Below are 9004 nucleotides of genomic sequence, written 5' to 3'. Positions count from 1 at the left end.
GTATTTGATTTCTCAGTCAGAAAATAAAAGATACCTGTTTCAGCATTTTTGGAAATTCAACCAATAATGGAGTAAAATAGTGGATGAAAGTTTTTTTTGAAACTAAATAAATTGTAAAGAACTGCTAAAGGATTTTTAAGGCTACATCAGGTATTTTAACTTCTTGGTTAGAAATTTAAAATAAGTACGTGTTTCACTGTTTCTTCAAATTCAACCCCTAAGAGAGTGCAAAAGGGAATGAAAATTTTTAAGAAAATATTTTGTTACGCCCAAAAAATGTTATAGCTACATTTTATGAATATCGCTATTTCGCTTTTCGGTTAAATATAAACTTGCTGTGGAAGTATCTCCATATGAACGCAAAAGCCATGACTAACAAAAACTCCAGATACCAGAATCGCTTTTTGGTCAAAAGTACATTCGGAAAAGCCCACACTTCTATGTCTTTCATTGGCACGAAAAGCTTAGACGCTTTTGCAGTTTGTGAGCAACATAAAAATTTGATAAAATAAAAATAGAAACAAAAAAATCTCTGCAGGCCGTTTAGTCTACTGGAGTGAAGCAGCGGGCACTAAGCTAGTCTTCAGATATTTTGCAAGCTACTGTTCGTACAGTATTCTGTAGTGGTAGTGTTGTGTGGCATGCTGTGGATTGCTGGTTTCTTATCTATCTTTTCTGGGAAGTTCTTGAAATATTTTATGTTTGTAATGTTTAAATATCTGCAAGATTCAATGATTATATAAGTACTAGCATGCTGGAATGTTCGATGTTTGTTTAAAGTAGCTGCACTTCCCGTCCAGGATGTAATTTCTGTTCTGGCTGTAAGTTGGTCTCAGTAATAAACTTGCTTCCGGTATCATACTTCATTCACGACCCTGCCTTCGGATTTGGATTTGACTGAAGCTTCACGATGTGGTTTCTGCACTCATATTATTGGAACACTTGAGCGTAATTCAATCCTTTTCCCTTTTTTCAGGCTTACAGACTACTTAAACTAACTTATGCTAAGAACAACACACGCACTCATGTCCGAGGGAGGATTCGAACCTCCGGCGGGAGGGGCCGCGCAGTCTGTGACGTAACTCCTCAAACTGCGTGGCCACTCCGCACAGCCAAGGTCTATTCGTTTTCTTAACATATGTGTATAAAAGTGCAATTTACCCACCTTAATATATATATGTAGTCTTATACAGTTCTTTTCACCTATAAATCTAAGATTGATCGGATTGTAACGAACTTGAACTGTTGAAAAGTGTCCAGACACCTGTTAGTAGACATTGATGTGGACTGTGTCCACCCGAAGCCTTTACGACGGACTGAACGCTGCTGGTGCAATTTTGAGTGACATGTCTGAATATATATGAAGGAATGGGGCTGACGTTCTTCCTAAAGACCGTAAACCAAAAGAGCTACTGGTATTGGACACTGTGGACTGGAGCTCTGGTACAGTCATCGCCTCTGCACTGTTCTTCAAGTGTACACAATACACAATACAGAAAACGTATTCCTATCCTTCTACATTTAGTATTTTGTTAAGTCAATAAGGGTACATGCTGCAACCACGGGAGACATCCCTATACTGTGACAGCAACTCCTCTTTCTCTAGTGTATTATATTCTGTGTAATGCTATAACCTCTAGTGACATTTACGTACATTGTGATAATAACTGAAGCTCCAGTTCCAAACCGCTGTAAAAATGGAGCTCTGTTCGGACTGACAACAAATTTGAACGGAATGTTATCGAAGAAAGGGGAAACGTAATGGGATGGACGACTATGGTGTGAGTGGCGCATTAAAGCAACACATTAAACCAACGATACTGTGTCATGTTCATAACCACTTATGTTTGGCATTCACAGTTGTGGCACTATTAGTTAACTAGGTCATGCAAAACGGCAAGGCTGTACCACATCGGATGGGAAAAATTGGTTCTTCATTGTTCTGAGATAAAAAAAAAACACATAAAAACTGACGTGAAAGTAGTGCAAGACATGTTCAATGTGCTGTCCACCGTTTTCTGCCACAAGTTGAAATCAAGAAACAGGATTTCCACAACAGATCTAAGTGTCTCCGGGGTTATGTTCACAATACGTTGCCCAATGCGCGCCTTCAGTTCAGCTGCGTTTGTAATCGGAGCACTAAACACAGCGTATTTCGGATAGCGCCACAGTCAGAAGTCACACGGATTAAGATCAGGTGACCTGAACTGACAGCCTGTGGGGAAATCGCGGCCGTTGATTCTAGCACTTTCAAAATGCCCCTGCAGCAACTGGTTCACTGGCTGTGTAATGTGGGGAGGAGTGCCACATTGCATAAAAGTGATCCTACCCACACACACATGCTACCGAAATGACGTTGGTGCGCAAAAGACTCTCATAGCGTTTACCAGTGACGATAACAGGATCCACAGGACACATCTCCTGGAAAAATAAGGTCCTGCAATAAACGATGCCGTTGACCCGCACCATGGAGGTATGTTCGTAGAATGAAGAGATACCACTTGATGTGCGAGCGGATTTTCCGTTCCTCATATTCTGCCATATTCTGTGTATTGGTGTGTCCTAGGAGATATAAATGGCCTTCGTCTATCCAAAGAATGTTTCATGGCTATTCGTTGTCCGTTTATGTGTGAACAAAAAATTCTGGAGAAAACGTTTATCTTACTGGAACGTCAGCAAGAATCGACTCCTGAACGGGTAATGTTGTATGGATAGCATTACAGGGTGTTTCTTAGAATTTTATGCACTGTGCTCACAGCAGTGTCTAGAGTTTGGGCAATTTCCCGTGCAATGAATAATTTCTGTATACACAGCTCGAGCCCTCCTGTAATGCTGTAGCCACATCTACTGATATCGGACCAACTGTCTTCCTTCTTCCACCACTCTGTACTTCAAAATAAACCTCCTTTTCGAAATAGTTAATAATTTTCTCCAGATCCTTGGCAGACAGAGGACCAACGCCTTTTTACATACCCTTGAGTGTCCGGAACTTCTGAAGAGCTACAGGCGCGCGGTCGCCGTTCTTGTTACAGAGCTCTAACATGAGTACGCGATGCTGAGGCAGCCGTGCTGAGCACCTCAACACAAACTGAGGAACAGGCGTGCACCCTGCATCTTTTATTTCGCATATTCTGCTGCTTACAGCGTCATCTAGTCGTGAAATTTTCGTTATTTTTTCCCATAAGTTTTCCCCCTTCTTCGATAATACTGGTATTTTATTGAAATTTGACGTCATTCCGAGCAGTAGTTCTCTTTTTTTTTTACAGCGTTTTGGAAGTACAACTTTAATTATAATCATTCAGTAATTCAGTTTAACTTTTCCATCAGTAAGTAAAGACGACATGGATGATACGCTTGAAAGACAATAAGTATTATATAAAAATAATTAAATATTGTCACTTGCATTATCCTTTCTATTTCTGAGTTTCAGCTGTTTCAAACTGGAAGTTCTGAGGCGCAAACTGGAAACCAGCCCGACATTTTGCCTAGAAGAGAATTGGAGACAGCGCAGTCGGGACAATAGGTACCCACACACTAGCTCACGTATGAAACCAACGGTCATTGACACGCAATACGGCTCACAATCAGTCTAGCGGTCTACGACCTAAGCTCTATTCTACGTAATTGGCCAATATGAGGAAAAGCAATTCTCCGTTCCTTAACTGTAGGTAATAAAGGAGAATAGCCCACCACATACAACGTGACCGTTATCAGATCTGACTTGGGTGTCAGAGGAAAATACTCAGGCATTATCAGCTGTTAAAAATTTTAGAATACACTGAAATTCAGTAACATCGACTGCACTGCTCAGTTCTTGTTGTATACATGACGGTTATTTTCAATGCGATGAAACATCTGCATTTTCAACGCTTTATTTCATTATATCCTGCACATCGTCTTCGGAAACAGTTTTAGTTATCGTCTTATGTTACGATATTTTGTGCCAGTTCTTTTTCATCGACAGCTCATGTGTCATAAGATAATTAGAATAATTGTTTATTTCCGCTTTTCATTTCAGGATTGATCTTCAGTCTTTCTCATATTTACTGTACAGAGATACAAGAGTACAGGCTGATGTGCACAACTTGGAAACATCAAGCTTTGTGGACAAAACACAACGAAGAAAATTTATGTTAGAGCTAGAAAACTGTATGACCTACAAACTGAAATCCAAGTTAACCCCTGATATCAGCGCTTGTTTTATTTGTGTTCGTGTTATAGTTGTTACGTTTGCTGCCATAGTCTTTTAACCAAATGCATCAGCACCAAAGTAGGTCTTTTATCTTTGTGTCTACGCTACAGTTTTATGGGTGTGTTCATAATTCTAATGCTCAAATAACGTTTAGGCGCATTCCAACTTCTCACACTAGGAAACACATTTTCCACAGCTAATTCTAAGTGCACGTCGGAGCGAAAAGAAACGACCTGACAGGTTTAGTATCTGACTGCGCTCGTCAGAGGACGCTGCCACATCTTCAACCATCCTCCTATATATTGTGTAATATTTCTGGCTTAGTCAGGCATCATATTAGGCTCCAGGAAGCTGTTTCCAGAGCAGTGGAGATGCAAGAAGTATATAGATGACGAAATGTGGTGTGAGGTACCTGTGACAGATGTTAGATTCGGTACCATTCCCGTGAGAAAGACCGCCTGCATAATGCTACTGCTCTGTGATTGGCTGCTCTGTTTGGAGCAAGGGCGCCAAAACGTTAAAGTATAGTTATTATTATTAGTTAAACTACTCATTAGAATGACTTCACTTTTTAATATAAATATCTCTCAACAGCTGAGTATCAATCAGTGATTTTAGAATTATTAAAAACAATTTAAATCAAAAACATAAGACTGACGAAATTGCAGACGAAGCACTTCGGAAGCGTTCGGGTCAGGCCTTTTCTGGTATGGCGCACGAAGTGTTTCGGGCTGTTCGTCACTCGGGATTAGGCAGTCGAGAAGAACAGACATGTATGTCGTAGTAAGTGCTTCCAATTTTTAATTAAGTTCCTGTTCGTCACTCTGGATTAGGCACTCGAGATGTACAGTCATGTTGTCTATTGCAGGACGTGTTTGCCAGTATTCAGTATTAAAAGATTCACTCCGGTAGTCATGAGGCACAGACACGTGCCACAAATAATGTAAAGATACATTTTCGTAAACATTGTGTTTGATCATGTACTTTGCTGTATCAGAAGGTGTTGTGTTAAGATCATGTAGTCTTCTCGTATGGCTATATTAAAATACGCGAGTGGCATCCCAAAGAAGTGATACATTATTTCAGAACAGAACCTCGCTAAAAGTCAGTTGCAGCCTCAAGATACAGAACCTACGACCTGCGTGCTGTTTTCTGCGCTGGGGACATCTGCTTGAAGACAGCAGGTTAGTGAACTATAAAAGAACCTTCATATTCCACACAGTGCAGTGGAAACAACTTGGCGCCTCACGTGTACCTCATGCACAGAACAAATGTGCTCAGTGACACGTCATCTGCAGTAATGCAGAGGAAGTAAAGGAGGATGATCGTTATTAACACCAACAATCAATCCATTCTTCCTTTCTTGCCGTAATTGTTTTACTATATATGTGCCAGTAGGAGACAGGGTAGCTGGAAGGGAGAAACCATTAAATGTGCTGCTGAGAAAGAACAACCTGCGAGAATGTGAAACCATTAACTTCAGGGAAGTTACGGGCTACTTCCTACTAGACTGAACCCTCTAAATAACAATAACATGCGTGTTCGCTTGTAAATGAAATTCCATAGTTTTGTGTAAACTTTATTACTTTGTTACCATTCCAGGTAACTATAGGCAACACCACTAGTGAGCGGAAGACCCTCAACAGTAGCCTATCTCAAGGTACAATCCTAGCTCTGTTACTATTTAGCTTGTATATTGCAGATATGCCAGCCGCTCAGTGCAGAAAGTTTGAGTCATTTCGGGAATAACTAATATAAGTGTTGTATGATGACTGGTTCTTGTTCAGTGACTTTTTAAAACCATCTATGGTTAATAGCTGTAGTTATGGGAGGCACTTCAGGTAAGGGAGCAAAGGCTAAGCTACACGTTATGCAGACTTGCAGTAAAGTCCACTGTGTGACTACAACGATCGTAACTGGGATAATATTAATTCAATAGAATCATTAGTAATGTTCGTCTCTTACCGCTCTTTAGCCAAATATCAAGGAAACGTATTTTCTTCCATTTAAACTGCAATAGGACAAGAACCAGTGATAAATATACGTTCAAGGGAGATTTCTGTTACGTTCCACATACTTAGAATCAATATATGTTTAATATCATTTTGCACTTCATCTATAAAGTTCCGTAGGTTAATTAAAATAAGTAACTTTTTAAATTCCAATTCGTAATTTGCAATAGGTGTCATTCATATGATTTACAAAGTAGAATTCCGTTTCGTCGTCTTTCAATCACTTATTTAATTTCACGTTGCTGGAAATTTGATATTCAATTGTTGTATATTTATAGATTCTACTCTTTCAACTGCAGTAAAAGCGTGGTTATGATTCATAAGTAAGTGTGCAACGAATTGCACGTTAATATGAGGTAACACAAACCAAACCATAACACCTAAATATCACATGATAAATTTATGCTCGCTAACAAAATGTTTGGGCAGTAATGTGTAAGGACTGATGCGGAAATTAAATCATATTACTGTAGCGTTAAAAACGGAAGCTACAATGTAGTTTCCATTTCAGGCCACTACTCACTCTCTGTAAGTCAATAAATTGTACGCTGGTTACTTATTAATTTAAAACAACGGAGTGGTGACCACTGTAATGAAATGTGACTAAAACAAGGCAAAGGAAGAGCTTTAGAGAACTCCTGTTCTTTGAACTATACTCTATCCTTGTATATGTAATGGCAATAAAACAGCTTTATCCATTTCAGTAGAAGAAACATAACACAGGTGTCTAATTGAAATAGAAATCCTTGGCGCCTCATAGGTACATTAGCTATCGTGGAAAGCAGATAGGTAAGTTGCAAACTCATTGGAGGAAGGAGAAATGGCGCTTATTACTATCTACGTTAGCCCAAATGGATTCAGTAGGACAGGGATCAGGTGAGCTCACGGCCCAGGTTGCAGCCTAGCGTCCATGGAGTGTCCGTCGAACTATTCATGGATGGTATTCCATCATGCTGAATTTCCAGGCCTATAAAAATCACTTCATCGGCTTTTGTGTCATTTTTGTCTGCGTATAAGACCCAGCAGCTTTGCATTTGAACTCCATTCTCCGCGAATTAGAAAACTCCGTAGTAGTCACCAGAATCTAAAATAGGATCTCTGCTTTGGTTTGTATTAATGCTACACACATAGCACGGAGGCAACCTGTAGCAGTTATCTGTAGACAAACGAACTAGTAGTATGGAAACTGTCTGTAAATTCCTATATAGTTAACCTCAGTAACTGGGACTGACCAGATGTGTGCCTTTACGGCAAGGGAGACTAATCACTTTATTTGGTTACACGAGTACTTGTGTCCGTTACCCGTTCAGTATCCTGATATACTTTCTCTATCTCTTCATCTTCGGCTTGCGACGTCGGCATGTATATCTGAACTATCGTTGTCGGTGCTGGGCCATTGTCCATTCAGATGAGAACAACACTATCACCGAACTGTTCGCAGTAACTCCCTTTGTGTCCCACCTTCTCATTCGTAAGGAATCCTAGTTCCGTTATACTATTTTCTGCTGCTGTTGGTATTACCCTATACTCATCTCACCTGCAATCCCGTGTTCTTTCCATTTCACTTCATTAACCCCCACTGTGTTTAGATTGATTCTCTGCAATTTCTAACTTTTCTATCATGTTAAGACTTTTGACCGTCTACACCCCGACGACCCGTTACGAAAACGCTTCCTGAATGAGCATATGCAAGGGGAATACTTTTCCTGAAGCTCTCAGCAAATCTCCTCTGTATCGGCAGGTGTCAGCAGGTCAAATCGAGGCTCATCGATGGACAACGCCTGCTCCCATAGTTGCTCAATCCAGTCGCGACACTTCGTTGCGAAACGCAGTCGAGTGATGCGACGATCTCAGGTGAGTTCTTGGCCTGCAGGAGGTCTTGTAGATTGAAGACTGGCGTTTTCCACTCTCCTTTGAACGATTCCCTTACTAAAACTGACTACCTCGGATTTGACAGATTCGGTTTAATGCTTCCACGGTGGTTATGTGACTGTTGACGAGAACTTATAGCTGCAAAAAGTGACCATCATCTCTTGTCGATGTTTCTCTTGTCGGGCCTAACCCTTGTTTCCTTGAAAATCCTCAAGTTTCCTTGTACCTTCCTACGTTTCTGGAAATCGTGGATGTTGTAGTTCTCAAAGTATCTGCTATATATTACATGCTGCCACCATTTTCTAATTGAATAACAGCTTTTGCAGCATCTTCAGGGTTTACGGACATGTTTACTCCACAAATTACTGATAGCATTAATCACAGAAAGGTCCTACAAACACCTGTGGTTGAGATGGTAACAGTCCGAGATACAACAGTAAAGTACTACGAGAGCGGGAAAACATTATTACTTTATGTCCAGTGTCTTTCTTGTTTTTCCCAGATTGTTCAGAGATAAAGGATCAAAGATTACGCAATAAGGGATCGACGCCTAACTGTTCGTTCGCAAAGTAACTTACCAGTAGCGTCCCTAAGAAAAAATACCGTACTCTGATTAAATGGATAGCATACAATTAGTGCTTGTTGTTTCGGACACATATATTTAACTAAGGCCTTGACGGCCAATGACCCCTTCAGTGTAGATGCACAAAATGCTCGAATTCTTAAGGGAGTTGGCGAGATGCCGCGAGTAATGAGGCTAATGAGCAGGGACACCGCACCAGTAGGTTTTGGTATAAGCAGAGAATTTGGGTCTGACGAGAGGCGTGGTAGGGTAGTCGGTGGTGTTATGGTGACCACTGTGCCCAGATGGCATAGTGGTCAGCGCATCTTCCTTAGTAAACAGGAGACATGGGTTCGAACCCCGATC

This window comes from Schistocerca serialis, chromosome 9 (assembly GCF_023864345.2).
Source record: "Schistocerca serialis cubense isolate TAMUIC-IGC-003099 chromosome 9, iqSchSeri2.2, whole genome shotgun sequence".
NCBI lineage: Eukaryota > Metazoa > Arthropoda > Insecta > Orthoptera > Acrididae > Schistocerca > Schistocerca serialis.
This window is presented reverse-complemented; position numbering follows the sequence as displayed.